Source organism: Hemicordylus capensis, chromosome 5 (genome assembly GCF_027244095.1).
Source record: "Hemicordylus capensis ecotype Gifberg chromosome 5, rHemCap1.1.pri, whole genome shotgun sequence".
Classification (NCBI taxonomy): Eukaryota; Metazoa; Chordata; class Lepidosauria; order Squamata; family Cordylidae; genus Hemicordylus; species Hemicordylus capensis.
Window position 1 is genome coordinate 184085409 of NC_069661.1, and position 24075 is coordinate 184109483.

A 24075-nucleotide genomic window follows, 5' to 3' on the forward strand; every position below is an offset into this window, starting at 1 on the left:
AAACATGATTTATACATTTTCCTGCAATACAATGCACCTTTATTTGACATATCTCCTTTTTTCCCTTTCCCTTTTATTCTTATGCAGATGTTAATGATTTTTCCCTTGGGAAAAGACTGCATTATTAAATGCTTTTTGACACCATTCAAGACAAATTAAATAAAACTTAAAGGCATCTAGATGTCTGCCTCTTTATAATCCATTTTAAATAATCAACCTGGACACAAAGAAATTATCATTTAATATGGTCCAATTAGGAGAACTGTAGATTTAAATTCTCATTTCTTATGACATGATTGAAGTCTCTGGGCACTGATTTGGCATCTGTCCCAAGATTAAACAGTAACATGAAAGGGACACACTCCTAAGAAAGTTAGGAAATGTAAAGTGATGCACATTGAAGCAAATAACTCACATTTTTCATATACACTGATGGGATTCAGGCAGTCTGTGAATATCTGTAAAAACCCATCTTGGGGTCGTGGGGTATAGTTAAGTAACAATCAATAAAAACTGCAAATTCCATACCAGGATTTATTGAAAAAGAGGATTGGAAAAATTAAAGGGCCACTATTGCCTTTATATACATCTATGGTTCAGCTGCATTTAAAATATTGTATTTGGCACTCCTGGTCCATCTCAAAAGGCTATCATGGAGTTGGGAAAGGTGCAGAAAGGCCCACCAAAATTATCAAGATGGTGGGAGTAGTTTTCCTACAAGGTAGAACTGAAGCATGTTAATGTAGAAATAACATTTAAATGACTCTGGGGGAAAGGATGGAGTATAATAAAGTGATGAATGGTATGTAGAAAGTGGATAAAAAGATGTTTTTCTCATATACTCTGATTGACCCTCAGCATGTGAATGACACCCAATTCTGTGGGCTTCTTCTAATGTAATCTCCTTTCTATGTCCACTGAATATGGGGGAGTGGGGAACTGCATGGTGCACCCACTAACTATGCCTCCTGACACTTGTGCCACATACTGTGCCCCCCACCTGCTGTGAATTCAGCTTTCTTCAGAAAGGGTCAAACTCAATATTTGTATGGCCCTTTTCCCCAGCAAACAAAACCCATGGCTGTCAGAGCACACAGGCAGAAGGTACAGACCCGCTCTTCTTCCACATGTTCAGTGAATGAAAGCAGGAAATTATGTGAGAAGAGGGCTTTATTTCTCCTTGTCATCTAATCCAGGAGCAGCTGTTGTACTTGCTGCTTATCAAACCATGGAACTAGTATTTAACCTAAGGGGCACTGCACTTCCTCTTAAAGATCAAGTTCACAGTTTCAAGGTGCTTTTGGATCCAGCACTGCTTGTGGATCTGCAGGTGGCATCTGCGGCTCAGAATGCCTTTCACCAATTAAGGCTGGTGCACCAGCTGTGTCCCTTCTTGGAAATACAACCTGGCCACAATTATCCATGCTCAAGGTTAGACTACTATACTGCATTAAATAAAGGGCTTCTGCATACTGAGAAACAGTTCTGAGGGGCAGTTCAGATTAACTGTCTCCTCTACACAATGGCAACGGCAGGTTTCTGCTCTGGGGGACTGAGAGGGGTGCACTCATGCTCTTTACTCATGTGATTAGAATGGGCCAGTGGATGTATTATCCAAACCTGTAAACGACATGGGTATCCAAAGGGACACACCCTCCCAAATGAAGCTTCCTGCTAATTGAGATCATTGCCAGTAAGTGAACTTCTTCATGTTGAGCTGCCTTCAAGAGTTAGGTGGGTACTGACAGAAAACAGGACTTTTCTGTGGTGATGCCCAACACTGGAATGCTTTCCCTAGACATGTTCACCTTTTACCTTCATTGCCACCTTTCATGTGGCACATGGAATCTAACCTGTTCTCATAGATTGTATTGATATTAGGATCTTCTTAGTGCATTTAGCAGCTTCATAGGTCATTCATTTGCTGTTCTTTTCTTTTACAGTTTTTACTGATGGCTTTATTTGACATATTATATAATGTTTTTATATGACTTTGTTTTATAAGGAGTCCTGAGGGCAATTGTCAAAAAGTGGAATTTAAATCTTCCTACATTACTGAATTACACAATAAATGTTGCGCACTGAATAGTGTCTTAGTGTTGTGTGCAACCATGATAGACTAGAGACATGATGAATCCATCCACTTACTTGGAGTTATATCTAGAGACTCTGGGAAGGGAGAAGAATCCTAAAGAACGACAACTGTAGCAACTCACTTAAAGGGGAAGCGGTAGGGAGGTAGTTATTTTCATTTCTACATCCCCAAGAGGCAAAAATAAAGAAATAGGGACAGTGATTTCCCAGAGACAGAGTCCAGAAAATATGGGTCATCCCTGATAAATAGGTACATTTGGAGCCTATGCTAAATCCTTTCAAGTCAGCTGAGGCGATACATGTGTGTGCATGCATGCATGTGCGCGTGCATGCGAACACACACAATTTCCAAAGTGCTGAAATTTGGGACTCTTATAAACAGAGAGCTGGAGCAGCTGTGGGCAAGTTCTGGCAGACTTGGGGTGACCTGCAGATATGTTAGTGCTCAAAAACTCTGAATGAAAAATCCTTACGGGTGACCCCCCAAAAACCCCCAGAAACCGCTCTTATGTTAATGGGATGGGAAGTTCATGAGTTCAGGCAAGCTGGTGGGAGGAGGTAATATAACCCTGTGGTGAGACCAAGGGAGGAGGACTTGAAGAAAAAGAGCGGGAAATTTATCCACTTGAAGAATACTCCTTCAAGACAGTCACAAGCCCTTCTGCTTCTCAGGGGGGAAGATGTGTGAAACACTTGTTTTCACACCAGCCAGTTCATAGCTCTATGAAGGGGAAAGAGTTTGAGAAGGTGCTTGGACTGAGCACCAGTGCCCCAGCCCCACAAAAAAACACCCAGAAAACAGAAAAGAAAGGGGGGGGAACTTGCTGCACATTAAGTAAGACCCAAGTTAGAACAGGCAGAACTCCTATCTTTGTTGCTAACTCTTGTTTTTTTTAACCATGCTCACCCACAGACTCTGGTAACACTTGCATGGGGATATGCTGCAACATTCTGCTGAGAGTCCATTCTTGTATGTATGTGTATATCTATATCTATGTGCATCATCTATATTTTCAGGCCTATTCAGACAAGGCTGAACAACCCATGTGAGGCTGCACTAAAATAGAAACAATGAGAGGCCCTTCCCATTGTGTTATTTATTTAGTTAATTCATAATACAAGTCTCTCATTCCAGATTGCGGGGGAAATCATTATTCCAAAGCAGCTCTGCAATATAAAATGTATCCTACTGTCAGTTAATAAGCTAAGAAAATAAAAGCATGGCAGAAAGAAGCTGCAACACACTGTTGGGCGGGGGGTGGGGGTCAAGGAATTCATAACCCACCATCCAATATTTAGATCCTAGAAGACAAAAAGCAGAATTTGTGGCTGCCCTATATTAGAAATCTAGGAAGAACAGATAATCTCTAGAAATTACCATAAATCCCTCTTTGAAATATAGCAGTCTTGTAGAAGAGAAAATAACTATCACCTAGATATCAATAACCGTGTCATTCACTGTACAAGAAACTGAAGCAAGCCACTCGCCAACAGAAATGAAATTCCAGTTTGGACAATTGAAGCCATCATGATGTTTTTCGGGAACAAATGTTGGGCAATGTTGTATCTTCCTATCAGACTTGCAATGCCATTCATGAAATGTTGTTATGAAGTAATTAATATAATATTACTATTCCCATGTTGTGCTGTCATACAAAATAGAGAATTGTCTATGGTTTGGCCTGGTAGCAAATCAAAGCTGTTCAATGACTAATTGGCTGAAGCAGGAACAGTTCAATCTGCTTGGATGTGCACTGAACCTGGAATGTGCACTGAATAGACAATAGTCCTTTAAATGTCAAATCCGCCCACAATGTCAAATACATCCAACAAAAGTGGGATGGCATGGGGGGAAGTTTCAGGGTTGCCAAGAGAGATTTCAGAAGAAATAGCCATATATTTTTTTCTGATCAGAGGAAGAGTGTAAAATATTAATGTTACTATGGTAACATTATGATGTTACTAATTAATGTTACTATCCAAATAGTGGAGTCACCTGGATGCTCATTGCTATAATCTTTGTAAGAACTGCTTAACACCACTAGCTCTACATTTGTAAATTAACTATGCCACCTTAGATCACCCAAAAAATCTTCTGTAAGCAATAATCATTCACACAAAAACATGTACAAGTGTACAGACATCTGTGCACTCATACAACATAATTCTGATCAGGGCTTCTGTTGCTCTGTGGCAGTGTGGGGTTTGAATCATGGCACCCTGGGTAACTGAGACTGGCGTTTTGGGCGGTATACAAATATATTAAATAAATAATAAATAAACTGCCCACTCTAGCCCACCCCTTCAGGTATAATCACAGATGACAGGTATACAAATATATTAAATAAATAATAAATAAACTGCCCACTCTAGCCCACCCCTTCAGGTATAATCACAGATGAGACTAAGAATGAAGCCCTCTTCATTCGTTATTAGAAGAGATGCTGTACTTGTGTACAGTGGGTCTAGAAGCCCCACCCACCTGTCAATCAATCTCAGTGGAATGCTGCTCACGCTTGAGGCTGCCAATTACAGAAACAGCAACCATCACGGTTACAGTTTGTCTCTCTGCAGACAAACACCACTGTAACCGAGAGGGGAATCCTGCCGAGACTGACTGACAGGAAGGTGGGACTTCCTGACCCACCTTGAAATACTGCATGAGTACAGCATCTCTTCTAATAATGCCTGAAGAGGGCTTGAGTGTCTTGCCTAAGCCACTTAATTAATGACAGAAGGGAGATTCAAACTGAGGACTTGAAACTGATTCGTAGATCAGTCTCTTAGCCATTACTAAAAGTAATTACTCATGTAAAGAATAAAATGTCCTTAATAATAATAAAAAATCAGCATAGGTGAGTTGAGATGTACATAGCTGCTTTTCAGCAGCTTCTGATACACAGACAGAATGAATTACAAAGGCAAACTGAAGACTGGAATAGCTACATAATCAAACTTTCTGTTGCATCAACCAAAGGTCATCACAATTCCCTCTGGTGGCAGAAGTATACATACAGAAGTAAAATGCATTCTTAAAGAACCAGAATGATATACATTGGTCACCAAAATAAAAGCAGCCATTTCCGTCAACATCAGTTCAAAGATCCTTGCAAATAGAGCTGTCCTATATGTGACGTACACATTTGTGTTAGCAAGAGGATGCCTTTTCTGGGAAAGGAACCCCTCTGCCCTTTGAACCAGCTTGAATGCTGGTTTGGCACTCCAGGAAGGAAACGCTGAACTGGGTTCCATGCACATCCCTACTGAAGGCCTGTCCTCTCTCCTACTCTTACTCCCCTGCAACTGGTATTTAGAAGCATCCTGCCTATGAGACTGGAGGTAGCCTGTAGCCCTCAGACAGTAGCCAGTGATAACCAGTCATCCATGAATTTAAACCCCTCTTAAAGCCAGGTTGACAACTATCACCACATCTTGTGCTAGAGAATTCCAGAAGTTAATTATGTGTTGTGTGAAAATGTACTTCCTTTTTTCAGTCCTAAACTTGATGCTAATTATTAATTATTATTATTATTATTATTCATTATTAATCACCATCATCATCATCATCATTAAATATTTATACACTGCTTTTCAACAACAAAAAGGTTCTCAGAGTGGTTTAAACAGAAATAGGAATAAGATGATACCTTGTCCCAAAAGGACTTACAACTTTTTAAAAAGTAAGACATTAGACACCAGCAACAACCACTGTAAAGATGCTCTATGGTGCTGTATAGGAACAGTTAGTTGCTCTCCCCCTGCTAAAAATAGGAGAGCCACCATTTTTAAAGGTACCTGTTTGCGCAGTTAGTAGCAGTGACTGTGGTGTTAATGAACATGTGATGTCAGGTTTCCCCTGGGTCCATGCCTAACGGCACCTGTGCCATGTACAGTCATGAGCTCAATAGTCATGCAGAAAGGCTTTACAAATAAACTCCCAGAGGCTCATTCATACAGTAAGAAATATAGACCTCATATTCACATGAATAACAGCACATGTGTTGGGTCTAGTCACATGAGTAGTTTGATATGAGAGAAGAGTACTCATAGGAGGCACAGCAGAAGCTTCCATGAACAAAACACTCAGGGATGCTGAAATCCCTGCTCACAGAAGGCAAGTGCTCTTCTCCCATGTTACACTGCACATGTAATGTATGCTGTTATTTATGTAGACCAGGAAGTCAACATTATGTTAAACAGAACAAACTGCCAGAAAAAAGAAAATGGCTTACTATTTTTCTCTTCTGCCTTCTTATGCTGTGCACTGATTCATTGCCATACATCAGTGCATAATACTGATCCTATTTAGTCCTGGTAGTTTTGCATGCTGCAGGGCAGAGATTAGTATCCAGATTTGGCAAAGGTGACACTTCTCAAGATACCCACATTCAAACACAAATAAATTAATGTTGTTTTCACCATTCTTTAAAATTCTTTGCATTCTCCTTGTGGAGTTAATAACTCATTGTGTTAATTTTATTAACTCATTGTGTTAATTTGTTAATCCTCCCAGCCCTAGAAAGTAAAGGACCACATACCTGAAGGCAAACACACTTTGGCCTCTGCCATCAGCCAGAGGTCTAAGGACACCTGGGAGGTTGCAACCCCTGACTCCCAGGAAGAACACAATGGCATAGAGAAGACCCACCTAGCCCCTGCCAGAGGCCTGATGAGGAACAGCTGCAGGTAGCTTGTTTCCCTCATCCTTACCAGACAGAACTCTGATCCAGAGGCGTAACTAGGGAAAACGGCGCCCAGGGCAAGCACTGAAATTGTGCCTCCCCGAACATCTGACACACATGTTTCACTCCAGCTGCTGCCGCCGGCCTCCCCTCGCCCCGTCCCCCCTGCTGCCCTTTGCTGCGGTGGGGTGGGTGAGCCGCGGGTGGGGTGGGTGAGCAGGGGCCAGGGCAGGGGTGGGGTACTCCTTCCACCCCCCGGCAGCGGCAGGCGGCGGCTAAGACTGGAGCGATGCGGAGGCCTGCCGTCCGGTCCGGCGTCGCTTCTCAACTGCGCCGCGCACCTGCGCAGTTCAATCTATTAACTGCATGCGCAGTTAATAGATTGAACTGCGCAGGCCCACGGCGCAGTTGAGAAGCGATGCCGGGCCGGAAGGCAGGCCTCGGCATCGCTCCAGTCGTAGCCGCCGCCCGCCGCAGCCGGGGGCTGGAAGGAGGACCCCACCCCTGCCCTAGCCCCTGCTCACCCACCCCACCCGCGGCTCACCCACCCCACCGCAGCAAAGGGCAGCAGGGGGGACGGGGCGAGGGGAGGCCAGCGGCGGCGGCTGGAGTGTTTAGGGTTGCCGACCACTGAGACCAGCAATAACCAATTGGGGGGCAGGAGGAGGGGGAGGGAGAGGCCGCGCCGCTCTCTGTCCGCCGCTCACAGCGGCAGCGTGGTGGCCCATGATGCCGTGGCCCCGCACCACGCCACTTTTTTCAACTCGGGAGGCCGTCCTCCCCGCACCAGCACCACCCACTCTCCAGCTGCCCAGCCGCTGCCGCCCCCTGCCAGCCCGAGACACCCCCGGCGGCCCCAACAAGTATTTTAAAGATTCAATAAATAAAGACAAGAGAGACATCACTGTAATAAAAGTAATTTAAAAAATTTAAAAACACACACACACCTGATCCTCCTGTCCTGTTAAAACTTTATTGATGGTGCTGGTGGTGATGTTGTTGGAGCAGATCCTCTTCCCCACTCGGAACAGTAGCCAGAGCAAGCAACAGGCAGGCAACAGTACACTTGTCACTCGTCGTCCTCTCCTCGTCGCTTCTCAACAGCACGTGCGTGCTATCAACTCGAGGAGCGAGCATTCGCGTGAGTCAAAGACTCAGAGTGGTGGGCGGGGAGCACTAGGAGGACTCCGTCCGCGGTCATGCATGCATGCTAACTGAGTTGACCATCAATGCCGCACCCACCCAGCAGCAGTGAGAAAACGCCCAGCCAGCCTGCTGGAGCCAGCCCATGTGGGGGGGGGCGCCGCGCTGGCGCGGCTGCTTGGAAATCGGGTGGGATTTGGAACAACAGACTCGCGTGAGTCATGGGTAGTGAGGCACCCAGGCAGCCAGCCCGCCCGAATAAGAGCTCGGGCGGGGGAGGAGGAGGCGCCGCGTCGGCGCAGCTGCTTGAAGTTGAACTTGATTTAAAAAATTTATAGATTCCTTGAGTTGGGTGGGGGCACCAGTGGGGGGGTCATGGCACCTTTGTGCGCCCCCTCCCAAAGTGGCGCCCAGGGCACGTGCCCTGCCTGCCCTACCGGTAGTTACGCCCCTGCTCTGATCTGCTCCAAGGTCAGTAGCCTGGAAACTGTGGAACGAAAAGGAAACACATTTGAAGCCCCGCCATCAGCCATGGAACTCAGAGCTGCTGGGATATGTGCACATGTGTGTGTTAATTATTATTGTATTATTATAACCTATTTTAATCTTCCTTGAGGAACTTTTGAATGAAAAGTAGAGGATAAATTTAATTATGCATAATTGTATTGCCTGTGGCTTTCCAGAGAGCATCGTGACTGGAAAGAGATCTGAATCTGGGTCTTCCAAGTCCTAAATCAACATCATATATCAGGTAGTAGGATTAATTCATGCAAATAATATACTTGGCAGATAGCAACATTTGGTCCAGAAGGTTCTTAGTGCCTTCTTGCAGAACATGAAATCTATGGGCCAGGCATTCCTATCCAAATTATCATTCGTGATACCTGGCAGACCGAGCAAGGAACCTTGAATTCAAAGACAAAGTGACAGGAGCATTATCTCAGTGTTGCCTTTCCTATTCATCTATTTCCTCTCTCTCAAGTAACAATATAATAATGGTTGGTAAAAGTTTTCAGATTGCATTCAGTTGAAATTTATATAATTTATTGGCAATATATGTTACTGTAAAATCATTTAGCCTACAAAATTCTGTGAGATAAAAATTAGAATGGTGAAAACATCTTAATAATCAAACCACAATCCTATAGAGAAAGAAATAGCATTCACTAATCATCTCAAATATTGCATGAAGGCATATCATTGATTCCCCCTGCCTTCCACCATTATAAGGCCCATAAAGGGCAGCCTTTGTTTAATAGTGACACCTGACATTTACTATACAGCTTCAGATAGATAGTGTCCCATTCCATTTATGAAGTTATCAGCATGTCAAATCTCTTTTTTAGAGAATAATTGTTGCCATTAGCATCCTAAGCAGATCCTGTTTCCCATATATCAAAAGTTATGTTTAAGTTACTGCTCAGTGTACATACAAAATGAACAGGCTGTGGTCAGAGGTGAATTGTTTTAGATTCAGATGACATAAACTCAAATTCAGTCTTTCCACCTTAATGGAACCTATTTTGGTTTGGGTACAGAAGCACAGTGATGCCTGGCAGAACTGTGTATTTTTTGTAATTCTTTAAGTTACAAAAGTCCTTTTAAAGTCTGGGTCTGGTAGTCCCATTGGACTTGAATTGTCCTCTTAGCCTCATATCTTAACTGTGCACTTAACCAAGAGGTCTGGCATAGGCTTATAAATTTGTCAAAACAACTTTCATAGCATGGTTACACTCATAAAGTAGATTTACTGCACCTGTTGCCCCAAACAACATGACACTGCATCTCCTGGTATTGTTTTGACTTGTTACCAAAATGAAAAGGGTAAACAGAGAAGCTGCCTTAGACCATAGTTTGTTCTGATGACAGAACTGGGCCAATTAACAAAATTAAATTAAAACATGTCAACTATAAATGTTGAGCAGTTTGATGTATAAATTCAGTGGGGCCTTTCTCACGATCAAGCGTAAGGGTGGTCGGGCAGGCAGAGAGGAAACCTTGGAAAGCTTACCTCCCCACAGACGGTCATCCTGTTGGTACAGGGCTTGCAGATAGAGCACCCAGATGCTCCACTGCTGCCCTTCATTCCGGCCCCCAGAAATCCCACAATGAACTGCACCAGATCTTCCCAGTAATGGGTGGGCAACCATCAGTGTTTCAGCACCAGCTGTAAGCAGCTGGTGTTGACACATGGTCAGGCAAACTGGGTTAAGGGAGCACTCTCTCCCTGAACCTCATTTAAGAGGCAGGCTCTCTAGGCAGATTTGCCACAGAGCCAATTGGCTCCTGCCAGTTCCCACGGGCAGCCAAGCCCGGGCTTAGCTAGCCCCATCTTGGCTGTTCGTGAGAACAGCCTCAATGTTGGCAAGATGATTGAGGAACAGTGTTCCCTCTAACAGGGATTCCCAGGTGTTGTTGACCACAACTCCCAGGATCCTCAGATGCAATGGCTTTTGCTTAGGGATTTTGGGAGTTGTAGTCAACAACATCTGGGAATCCCTGTTAGAGGAAACTCTGTGGAGGAACTACACCAACATGACTTTAGATTACCATTCAATCCACATTGGCAATGGCAGGTTCAGCCCAATACTGGCATCTTTCCAGAAAATGTGGAGTAAGTCGTAAAATGGGCATGTGGAGAAGCAACAGCATGATTCACAGTCTACTAAGCTGTGCACAGATTTACTCAGTCATTACCCACAACAATTTATTCTTAGAACAGTTTCAGAAGATGCTCAGTTCAGAGTCAAACTAGGCATTATGCCCTTTCACACGAGCGTCTGGGGTGGTTGGGAGGGGGAGGGTTCTTATCCTGGTCTGGGCAGATAAGCAAAGCCCCTGTCACTCCTGTAACCCCTGTAACCCCTGTAAGCCCAGCTCACACACAGTGATGGCTGTGACAGACTTGAAACACGGAAACTCTTTCGAGCATCAGGAGAACCCTCAAGGAATGCATTGTGCTGCCAGGAGAAGGGAAAACTTAATGTCATAATCATCCCACCCGCCATTGGCCATGAGGGGGCAGGAGATAGGGATGTGCACGGTCCGGAGCAGTCCGGACCGGCACCGAAGGGGGGCCTTTCTTTAAGGGCAGGGAGGGCTTGCTTACCCCTCCCGCCTCTTTGCCCCCTCCAGCGCCCGTATTTAACAGACTAACGGGGCGCTGGAAACCAGCCGCCCCCGCTGCCGCCCCCCCGCCACCGCCCCCCCCACCGCGAGCAGATTTACCCCCAAAACTACCAATACCCCTGCCGCCGCTGTCGCCCGCCAGCCCTCCCTCCCTCCCAGCTGCCCGCCCACCCGCCCAAGTCCTCACCCGATGCTTTAGTAAAAAACAAGAGGAGCTACCGGACAGAGCTCCTCTCGCTAGGAAGGCCTGCTGCATACTGAAGGCGCTTTGCGCGCGCCGCAAAGGACGCCAATCGCCGGAGGCCCGGTCTACCCGCCGGGAAAAGGCCGGGTAGACTGGGCCTCCGATCGCCGGAGGCCCGGTCTACCTGCCGGGCCGGGTAGACCGGGCCTCCGGCAATTGGAGGCCCGGTCTACCCAGCCTTTTCCCGGCGGGTAGACCGGGCCTCCGGCGATTGGTGTCCTTTGCGGCGCGCGCATGCGCGCGCATGCAAAGCACCTTCAGTATGCAGCAGGACTTCCTAGCGAGAGGAGCTCTGTCCGGTAGCTCCTCTCGTTTTTTACTAAAGCATCGGGTGAGGACTCGGGCGGGCGGGCAGCTGGGAGGGAGGGAGGGAGGGCTGGCGGGCGGGCGACGGCGGCGGCAGGGGTATTGGTAGTTTTGGGGGTAAATCTGCTCGCGGCGGGGGGGCGGGGGCGGCTGGTTTCCAGCGCCCCTTTAGTCTGTTAAATACGGGCGCTGGAGGGGGCAAAGAGGCGAGAGGGGTAAGCAAGCCCTCCCCGCCCTTAAAGAAAGGCCCCCCACCCGGACCCGAACCAGCAAGGGCCGAACCGGTCCGGCAGTTCGGCCATTCTTTAGAATGGCCGCCGGACCGGTTCGGACTCACCCCTAGCAGGAGGTGGGCCCAGTCCTATTCAAGATATTTTGAGGAAAAGATTATAGAGTGTGCTATACAGAGTGGCACATTCAGAGATAGCAGCCTCTGTAGCTGCTTTGCTCTGAAACAAACATGGTGGCCAGCTGCCAGGAATACAGAAAAATGTGGAATGCTTACACACAATCAAAACTCTGAGCAAGGGGTAGTCCTGTTCCTATGCTTCTTTGGTTAAGAGATAGGTAGAGGATCTGGGTTACCCTAGCTTTTAGGATCTGGGCTTGGGGAATTCCCATGGGTTCTCACAACCATGAACCCTGGCTATATTGTCCCCTACCTATTGTGTGTATGAACCTATTGTTTCAAACATGTCATTCCTTTACCATCTTTTAAAATTGCAGCTATAAATAGCTTTAAAAGCAGCTATACCTGGATTGAGACTGAGATGCATGGACAGGAAAGGTTAGCCCTATCCCTCTACGTGTGATCCCCCACCCACCCCAAAGTTGCTGCTTGCTCCAAAAGGAATGTAGCTATGGGCACAAATAGCAGTTTTCATCCTGGGGCAGCTGGAGAGGGAAAGTTACTTTTGTTGGGACCACATCACAGAGGAAAAGAAGTAAGCTTCCATATGACATGGTCCTAATCCTGATCAGTGTGTGCCCCACAGCTTCCATGTTAACAAAATGTATAAGTAATGATACATTTAACATCATGGCTAGTTGGACCCTAGGCAGCCAATCAATCAATCAATCAAGCCATCCATCCATAAAGTACATCATAATAATACATGAACTGTGCTCGATTTGCATGAGGTATCTTAGTTATCAGATCTGACATTCTGTTTTAAAGGTTGAGGTTTTTATGTGAAACATCATTTATTTATTTATTTATTTATTAAAACATTTTTATACCACCCAAAACTTACGTCTCTTATCCCTTTATCCTGCAATGGAAGGACTACAGCTCAATAATAGAACATACATTTTGCATGGAGAAGGCGTCTGCAGGTAGGACTAGGAAAGACACTCATTTGAAATGCTGGGAGGACACTGCCAGGCAATAAAGAGCTGGATAAACTGATGGTCTGACTCAGTATAAGGAGGCTTTCGAACTGATTCACAATGAACCCACTAGGCAGTGGTATGCTGATTGTGATGTCCACCACAGTTAACATGTTCACATACTTGGATAATTCACTAGGTTAAAAACACAAAATGAACTATGATCTCAGACCTAAAATTTCACTGAAAGATACCCATCCAATTACTTCCAAGACTAGCAGCTGGTTAAATTTATCATTTTTTACTTGATAAATCTTCTGTCTTTTAGTGTATAAATTCATTAGTTACATTTTAAATTAATTTCCATATTACCAAATCCTCCATATCAGAGCCTTTGGGCTATCTATCTATCTATCTATCTATCCATCCGTCCATCCATCCAATTGATATACCACCTTCCAAAAATGGCTCAGAGCAGTTTATATCAAACCTGATGCTGGGGCTTCTGAAAGAAATATAGTGACATCCAGACTAGAACTTGCATTCACATGCAAGTCCCACAACTCTCAGGTGCATATTTTGGCATAGTAAGCTGCAGAAGGATCAGCAAAAAAAAAAAAAAAAAAATACTGCCCCTCCCTCCCTGCACTTGTGTAATGTGTATGGCACAAATAGCTTTAATCTGGATGTCAGCCAATATAACTTAACAATTTAATAAACAAAAACTACACTCATAGTTAGCATATGCAATACTTTCTTTTTCATTCTCTACTACAGCAAACAAGTTCATTTATTGTAATATAACAACTTGCCATTATACAAAATTCACCATGTAACAAGAAAACAAATCTTGCACATTGAACATTAAAAAGCATTGCAAGTTATTAAAGAAATCATGATGCCAGGGGAATACCAATATCTCTATGATGGTCCACAATAATCCATAGCATTTTCTTCAGCCTTACAATGCAATAACAGTGCTTGAGCAAGAAATGTTGCTGTCCTAAATGTAACATACTTCAGTATCCTTTAGCAAAAACAGCAACTTATCTTGGGGAGAATATCCCATCTTTAAAGGGTTTTTAATGTACCTGCTTTTCAGGGTTTGTAAACTGTTTTATTGTTTGTTTTATGGTATTTTATATTTTTAATTGTTGATTGATTTTAACTATCTTTGTTTTATTTGTAAACCACCCCGAGCCAATTTTGGAAGGGTGGTATAAAAATTAAATGAATGAATGAATAAATATAATGATGAGGTCATTCACACAATCAAAAACTTTGTTCTACTCAGGTTTGGGAGCTGCTTGTGCTCCACATTTTTGGTTGTGTGGAAGCAAGGTAAGAAGAAAACCTGGCTAGAAGTGATTGTGTGGAAGGAAGGTAGGAGGAAAAGCTACCCAGGTTTTCTTCCTTCCTTAGGGCCATTCACATGACCTACTGGGTGGGCAGGCAGGGAAAAGGTTTTGCAAATCTTGCCTTCCTCCCAAATAATCGTGCTGTGCTTGATGGGAGCACAGAGAATGTTCCCATGCGATCAATGCTGTTCCATGCAATGTGGAGCAGGGTGGATCACTCTGAGGCTGGGACTCGTTGTCCCGGCCTCTGGGTAGCCTTCAGCTCAGTGTGTGGTGCACTGGGGATTCCTGCAGGGGACAGGCACTCTATGTCCCTGACTCTGTGTCAGTGTGAGCTGCAAGGAGCCCATGGTGATACACAAACCCAGAAGCCAGGTTAAGGGCGCGCTTGCACCCTTAACTTGGGCTAAGAGCCAGGCTTCAGCACTGGGTTTGGCGTGGAACCACATGGATCCTGGCAGTTCTCATGGGCAGCCAAGCCCAGGGCTAAGCCTGGGCTTGGCTGTTTGTGAGAACAGACTCTTTGCTTCCACACCATCACTTCTACCCAGGTTTCCCTCCTACCCAGCTTCCATACCAGCGAAAAGTGGGAACACACACAGTTCCCCAACCTGGGTACAAAACAGTTCACAAAAGGAAGAATGTTCATTTGGGCTCAGTTAACTCCCTTACATAAGTAGATATAGCATAGATAGGTTGAAATATCTTGGCTATTTGTATCTGCTTCTCAATGAGGTTGTGCACATGACCAAATTAGTGGGTGGGGCAGACGCCTGGCTGGGAGGCAGGTTCCTGCCTGCTTCCCTGTATACAAGCCATCTTGCTCTCTTGACCCTGCCGTTCAAACCACCTAACTGATTTGAACCAAATTTCCTACAGCTCTAGGGACACATTGGGATATCTCAACAGCATAGTTTGTAATGATGTCATCCACTCCAATTCAAGATGGTGTATACATGAACATTTGAAGTGCAAGTGGGCTAACTTGTGGACCGCCTAACTGATTTGGACCAAATTTGGTGCAGTTGTAGCGAGTGACTCAAAGGGACAACTCAACGGCATAGTTTGTGATAATGTCATCCACACCAGTTCAAGATGGTGGACATGTGAACATTTAAGACACAAGAGGGCTAACTTGTGAACCGCCTAACCGATTTGAACCAAATTGGGTACATCTGTAAGGACAGCTAGGGATACCTCAATGGCATAGTCTGTGAATCCACCCCAATTCAAGATGGTGAATATATGAACATTTGAGCTCAAGAGGGCTAACTTGTGAATTCCCTAACCCATTTGAACCAAATTTAGTCCAGTTGTAGGGATAGTGAAAGAAAAGTAGGCAGAGTAATTCTTACCAGAACTACTTGTTGGTTTAGTTTTAGTGTATTTGGATGGTCTGGATTTGTTTAATTCATTCTGTTTTGGCTTCTTGTTTTGTACATCATATTGAGTACATGAATTGAACTTTGATAAATAAGTGAGTACATCTCCACTACTTAAAATATTCCTTTCTAATTAACATTGCCTCCCACTGGTTAATCAACAAGAGCTTTTCACACATTACTAATTTCCAGAAATGAGCTTTGTAGCAAAAAGAGAAGAAAACCTTTAGGCTAGCAAGGCTTAATTTGTACTAGGGCTTACCAGGATTCAGCACTGGTATCAGTTTGCAGTGGCAAGGCTCAAATCTGGAACATATAATTGTTAATGGAACTGGCCCAGGGGGATTGGTCGTCACCCCCAATTTTCAGGCTGTGTGGAGAATTAGCTGTTAAAGGCAGAGATGCACCTAGGTAATTTTGGAGCCTGGACATAAAGTTCATTGGAGCCCTCCCCCCCGCCGCAAGTTAAGCATCATTTTTAACACATAGGTTCTTGAGGGCACAAATCACACCACCCAGGACTAAAGAGGATTTGGGTGCCCCCAGAGGGTGTGGAGGCCCTGGACTTTGGACCCAAAGTCCAGAGGTAAGAGCGCCTCTGGTTAAAGGGGTCAGCTCCATCAATTTTAATTTGTGCAAATGTTTGGACTCAAGAAATAGTTGATTTGAGACAAAGATATAGTTTCAAAATTAAAAAGAAGAATGAATTTGAGAGAATGGGGGTACAAGAAGAGAACTGTGTGGTTAAAGCAATAAAACATGTTACTAAGCAAATTAGCTACAATGAGGTGTTTCTAACTTAAAGAGCAATCAAGTACATTTCTAAATAAGCCAACTGCAATGAGGCATTTTAGCTTAAGGTCTAATTGTAAGTTTGCTCCAGGTGGGCAAAAGGAAGAAACTATGAGGAAGAGAGAGATGGGGTTGGATTTAAGAAAGGGGAGCAGACTGCAGAGATAGTTTTGGGGCACAAGGAGGGGCGAAGGCTCATATTCACCTGATCTGGACAACAAGATTTCTGGTCAGCAGAATCTCACTCCTCAGCATAGTGGGAAGCAGGAGGGGTGCAGGGATTAGTATAAGGAGGGATGCCCATGAGAATGGCTTCTCCGTGGGTTCAGCTTCCTATAGGTGTGAGGCAAGCTGGATGGATTGGCACAAGGACTGGTAGTGATTTCAAGCTCTTTGCAGGTTGCAAGAGAGCATATGGAATATTCAGTGGGGTCCCAAGTATAGCATACAAAAGAGCACGAAGGTGGCTGGATGGAATCCCAAGTGGAGCACACTAGAGTACTGGTGCAATGGAGTCCCAGGTGGCAAGACCAAAGGAGCACACTGGATCATGGAACTGGGGATACTTATATCCCAAAACATGGCTTGGGGGCACATTCCTACTGTCATGCTTTGCTGTCTAGAATTGTCCGGGTGGACCTGCGCAGAATGCATTGTTACTGATTGCTCTTTTCCTGGTGTAACAATGTGGGTGTGCCTTTTGCAAGTAAGTTTGTGATGAAAATCAGAATATGCAGGTGCATGAAAGAATATCTCTGCCGGGACGGGCTTTCCAGTAATCTTATCAATAGTTTCAATTGGTACACATCTAGGTCTATGTCACTAACTCATCTCCTTTGTGATGAGGAGAACATTATTTCACCATCTTTTCTACATTTCTTCCTGCTTGGCATAATCTGCTTGTTAGCATGTTGCTATTTCCTGTGAAAGGAGGGAGAGGAGCAAGGTGATTCACTCTAAGTTTAGGTTGGGCTTTGATGCCAGTTAAATCGCTAAAGTTAAATCTCGAGTCTACTTAGATGGGACCCCCACATAGGGAGAAGGCGTGGATCTGATCTAGGGGTGACTAGCCCAATGCCAACTAAGTGATCTGTCCCCATGTGTACTATAAAAGTGAGAGCTCACATTGTGGTGCAGCTCCTGAGCATATCCAAAGTACAATCTCCATGCCTGGAGATGCAGTTGCAAACAGGGAGGCTCCTGGGAACTGGGTAGCATAAGTGTGGCTGAGAACATAAGGTAAAAATATAAAGTGACCCTGAGCAGAAGCATAGTACTTTCCCCTCATTATTTAATAAGAATGTCTCAGCCCAGGATCATAGGGAACCTTCATCAAGTCTTGACCAAGCTCCAAGGCAGACTGCAGGTGAGGGGATCCAATTCTAGAACAGGCGGATGATGAGAATGGCTGGTGATCAGATCAGGGGCAGATTAGCCTTTTTGCTACCCATAGGCAAAAAGGCTTTTTGCAAAAAATTCCACCGTGCGGCGGCAGTTGGTTGTGGAAAGTGGGGTCAAGGGGAATCTTTCCCTCTTTGACCGGGGTGCAGCAGCATCTGCAACAAGGGTAGAGGCAAGGACAAAGTCTCCCATGGTGAGGTTTTTTTTTAAATGCCACTGTGCAGCGCAGCCGTAGCTGTGGGGAGGTGGGGAGAGGAGGGGAGAGTTGCCCTTAACACATTCTTCACCATTTACCCAGGGACGGAAGGAGGGATGGGGTGCAGCACTGGTGGTGGAAGAGGCTGCAGGGAGGCTGGGCGAGGAGCAGAATGCTCCCCCTTTTAGCAGGATGGGAGGTGGTGAGCTCCTTCCAGCTGCCCTCCTTCCTTCCATCTGACTGCAGGGGCCTCTTGCCTCTCTGCTGAGCAGCCCATTTCCTGCTTTCCTCCATGTGGAGGAAGCAGAGAGGCAGGAGGCCCATGCAGTCAGTTGGGAGGAGGGACGGCAACTGGAAGCAGCGCACCGCCTCCCACCCCAATAAAAGGGGGAACTCTGTGCTCCTTGCCCCCCCTTCCTGCAGCCTCTGCCACCAGCGCTGTGCCCCATCCCACCCTCCCTCCCTGGGTAAAAGGTGAAGAGTTTGTTAAGGGGTACTCTCCTCTCCTTACCCCCACACCCTCCCTGCAGTTACTGCCACCACTGCACAGCGGCTATTTAAAAAAACACCAGGGGGGCTTTCTTTTTGTCCCCACCCCCACCCTAGCAGCAGCTGCTGCCACCGTCCTCAAAGGAGGCAAAAAAAATTGAGGCGTGGCAAGCTGCTGCTCAAATTTTGCCACTGTAGGCAGATACCTCCTCTGCCTCTCCAGTAATCCGCCATTGGATGAGATACTGGGATCTATTATTACAACTATTATGTAACTAGCCAACCCGCAGAGAGCATCTGTGCAGTCTTTGGGGCTGGCTGTTCCCCCCTCCCTCCTGCCCCACTCTCCCTCCCCTTCTCTCTCTCCCTTCTGTCCCACACTCTTGCCCTTCCCCCTGCCCCATGCTCTCTTGCCCTCCCCCTGCCCCACGTTCTCTTGCCCTCCCCCTTCCCCCATGCTCTCCTCCCCCTGGATTTTATTTTACTTTACCAGGCAGCGGGCAGCCAAAAAGGGCCCCGCCACCGCCATTCCTCAGCTTCATCCCCTAAGGGGAACATCTTCCAGTGCTCACACTTCTAGTCTCCCTTTCATATGCAACCAGGGCAGACTCTGCTTAGATAAAGGGACAAGTCATGTTTGCTTCCACAAGACCAGCTTTCTTCCATCGAGTGAGGCACCTGAGTGCTGCTTCTAGATTTCCTAGTTTGAGACTCCTGGCATCTTACAGAGGTGGATTTCCAGAGACACTTTAGTTCCAGCATCTATTGTTCTAGAACTGTCGTTTCCAACCAGGGATATATGAAGTCCTGGGCATACATTTAAGGTTTACAAGGGGTTTTCAGGCCTTCTTACTCAGTGAATAGTGATTAGAACACTGCTCTTTTGCCTCCTGATATGAGGGGGCTCTCCATCCAGATTAAGTTACTCATGAGTAGTGCTATTGAAATTAGTGGGACAAGTTTATTTGTCCTCTTAATTTCAATGGGAGTACTCATGAGTAAGTTAATCTGGATTTAAGTAAGCAGTTATAATAGTCTGTCGCATAACTCTAACTGTGTGTATGTGTGTGTGTGTGTACACACACACATCTCTATGGGATATCTGAGCTGAATGTTTCAGAAAGAAAGGGTACAGCTGATTTTTAAAAGTTGGAAAACTCATGTTCTAGAAAGTAGTTCAGAAAGTAGTTCAGTAGTTTTCATTTCTAGGTAAAAAAAAAAAATGCCAAGGATCAAGTCTGTCTCAAAACACAGCTTCTGAAATGGAAATTAATTGACTGATTTTTTGACATTCAGTCATTGAATTCATCACACATTCACAATAAGCTTCATGAATTACATGGAAACTTTACACATCCTTCTCTAGAAAATGATTGCCTTGTATTGTATGAATCACACAGAATAGTTATAGATTTTTCACCAATGAATATTTTATTCCAACTTAATTGCATTAAACCATTTATGAGAATTGCACCCTGAAACAACTCGTAATATTTTAGCTTAAGGCAAGATGAAATGACAGTTTCACATATCTTTTTTAAATGAGCTTGAAAATGGAAATGATGAAAATAGAAATGAAATGAACTTCACTGTAATGAAAACTGACCACTCATTTTGTCCACTGTTATGTACAACAATTTATATGAAACACCTCCTGAAACAGATTTCATGCATGCATACGATAATACAGAGAGAGAGAGAGAGAGAGAGAGAGCCATCCAAAAATAACAGGTGAAAAATTAATGTTTCAAAAACCAGATTTCTATTTTTGAAAGTACTAGCAACAAACACAAACACAAGGCATCAGCAAACTTCATTTCAAAATAACTTTAACTGAAGGGTTAAAGCCCAGGCCATACAGAGGTCATATGCGCAGGTGCCCAGCCCCCAACATGGCCACCGGCCACTGGATGAAGGTCAAAAACCAGCCAAAGTGCGCCCAAACCAGGCGAGGGGGTGATTTAGAAGGCTGGTGGGAGTAGGGTGAACCTCCGCAGACCCCCCACCGCCTCCAGGAACTCCCCCAAGGGGAGTAAAAGGTTAAAAAAATAAAAAGAATTTAAAGTTTGCAAACCCCGTGAACCGAACCAGGAGGGGTTTGAGGGAGTGCTGGACCGAACTGGCCCAGTTGGGTTCGAGGCCGGTTCGGCCTTGAACCAAACTGGGCCAGCCAGTTCTGTGCACATCCCTTCAAGCCATCTTGGCCCGCAAGTGAAAGTCGAGATAAACAATCTGCAGATGTATTCTGAAGATCTGGAAGATGTTCCAGCTGGAATATCCATAATTCTGGTGATCCATTTGGCTATTCTTGGGGTCACTCGACTTGATCCCTGAGCAGTAAATAAAACATTGGCTACGAAATTTTGAACCAGCTATGCATGTGAGCTTGCAAAGCTTGTGCAAGTTCCTGCATCTTCCTTTCATTTCATTACTGGCCTACATTCCTGAAATGCTGCATTCTACTATTGCTGCTGCTGGTTGTTTCCACAGCTTCGACCTGCACAACCCCTGAAGGTATTTTTCCTTTATCAATCCTGCACTCTGTTGCTCACTGGATGCCTACTGTAGCATGGCTCAAATCCCACCATCGTTGCCAAATGTTTTATCTGTTTCCCTTGGAAACACAAAGAAGCATTATGCAGGATTTATTCAGAAGCAACTCAATTTTTTTCCTTCTCATTTCCCTCCTTTTCCTTTCTGATTCCACCCCTCCCACACTCTCTACAGGATCCCCACTGGGACAAACATCCAAACAACAAAACACAAAAGATCACTAGATAGAATTTAACACTCTTTCCTCTTTTGCCTTTCAACTTTAAGCTGGTTTCTTACTGCATTCTCAACTGTGTTTCATTTATCTCATTTAAAAACTGGTCACACACTTAAATATGTCTCCCCTACAATTGCCTTCAGAGCAGCATCAGGAAATTATCTCTGATTTTTATTTCAAACTCCTTCCAGGTGCTACCATGAAATCAGTGAGTAATAAGAAAGTCACCTCTAATTCCTATTCTGTACAATAATGCTTTGTTATCAATGTGATAAGCTCCACTTCACACAACACAAACTTTTATGTTACCTGAGCTATAATGTGCAAGTCCCCTCAAAAGAAAGAAGGCATGGTAAAAAAAATAAAAACACTAATAATTTGTTTCTTGCAAGGTGGTAAATGAGCAACAAGTCAGCACAGAAATCTCATAGGTTTGGTTGTTCAATCAGTCGTTAGAATCTCAGTGAAAAAAGGACAGGGGTGCATGTAAGAAACAGAAATAAATGCTGCTTCTGTGCAAGAAACTATATACCAAATTATACTTTCAGGAAATCCTGGCAGCAATTAGAGGGATACAATTATTTTGAGAGAAGTACCAGGTATGTCATTAGATAGCATTTTATTCTCTTGTTCGGAGAAAAGGTCAGAAGTGACAGATAGACTTTGAATCGCAAAGCCATTTTCTCTTCACCTAATTTTAGAATTTGAATGAATGCAAATGTCCACAAAGGACATCCTAAATAAGGTCAGGACCAACTGCTCATCATCCGTGTATTTCCTCCCCATCCAAAGCCATGCTGGGGCCATTGCTTTCAGTAACTGTGGAAGCATTTCTGGGGCAGACCCAAGAAGACCCACTGTTTTCTGAATCACTCCAGGAGAAAAGGTGACTATGGAAGGAGGGATGTTGTTGCCCTTTGAGATGCCGTGAACATGTGAAGTGCAAGGTCAAGCACAGACTTCTGGGCTCTTTTGGACTCCTGCCACACATCTGCATTGCATGACAAAAGCCTCCAGATCCAGCAAGAAGGGGGAAAGAACACCTTCTGTGATGGGATATGGAGAATGTCACTGCTTACCTGAGCTTGTCTCAGGTGTGGTGCCTTTGCCCTACCCTCTTTATGAAGCACAAGGATTGGTTAGTGAGGTTCAGGGGGCAGTGCATTACAGTCCATGGTGTGTGCACCTGCCTGACAGTTCACTCTGCTTCTCTGAGGCATCCTTCCTATCTACCCTAGAAACAGTGCAGGTTTTAGCTGCTCATCTTTTTGGGAGCTGGGTAGGAATTTCACCCCCTCTAACTGGACTGTGATGGGGGAGTCATTAACCTGCTTCTTACTGTTCTCCTTAGTTAGGCTCACCTGCTCCCAAATGGCAGATATAGTGCAGAAATCAGGGAGCATAAGATGCTTAACAGTGAGCACATGATGGACATATATGGAGAGAGCTTGCAGTCATTCGCTAAGGTTTGGAAGCTTAAGAAGTTTGTACTTAGCTTCTTTGACATGGGGGCATCACCATCTCTAAAGATTGCATGGTTTGTTGTGGGTGCTTCTCAAAGACATATCAGCCTATCTGGGGTAACTCAAGAAGTGGGGATCAGCCTTAGGCTATGATCCAGCTCATAGTTGGGTATAATTGCTCGATAGGTTGAAAAACTGCTTGTTCTTCACTCCCGCACTGTGAGAGGATGGAGATCCCAATCCAATTACTCTGTCTCATTTGCTGTTGTCTTGAAATAAAGATGTGGCCTTATTCTTCCAAGTATGTTGCCCTAAAATCTTCACTGCTGTGTGGGCAATACTCTGCATCACAATATAGAAAATTTGTGATCCAAACAAAGGAGACAAAGGCACCTTCCCTTCATTTGATCCCAGGCCATTGGGATTCAAAAGGGGTCCCCACCAGCCTAGGGCCTTCACAAGATCTCGTCTTCCACATCCTGAAGGTTTCAGAGCCTGTACTAGGATATAAAAGGTGTTCAGGTATGCCATCTAGCCAGGGGCAGGTAATAAACACACACCTCTTGCTTGAGAGGAGACCTTTGGATGCAAGGGAATCTAGCATAGACTATATATCCCATGCATCTGAAAGTCTTCTATCCAGTGAAGAGGTGTTTGAAATTCCTTCCACTTGCTAAAATGGAGTGAATCATAGGCATCATTCTAGCTTCTACAATCTATTCCAAAGTGATTGCAAATTGAATTATTTCATTCTGCTCTGTGCCAAAACTCAGCAGTAGAGAATTATGTTCCACCCAAACCTACATTAAGTCCTGTTAACAGATGGGCCTTACTTTTAAACACATTAGCTCCAATCTATTATCTCCATTGTATATGCAAAAGCACCAACAAGCACCCAGAGCTCCACATGAGCCGGGGCAGGCCTATTCATTCCTGTATTGGGGAACATGCACACTATTGAGCCAACTGGCATATTAGAATGAGGCATGTGTCTGATTTTGGGCAGTATGAATATTACAATATTAACGAAATTAAAAGGGTGATCATAATATGACCATACTGTGGGTAGGAGGGTTTGTCATGTAGTGGGTTTGTCATGTAACAATGACAAACAATGTCATTTTGAAAACTACACATTTTAGCAAAATATTAGATTTTGAAATTTCACATCTTGGACAGTAAATTTTCATCAACCGTTACAGTATATTAGACACTGCACAGGAAGAAAAGATTTGAAATAAACATGCTTTGAAAAAGTCTAAGCTTCAACGTTTGCTGAACTTAATGAATTACAGAT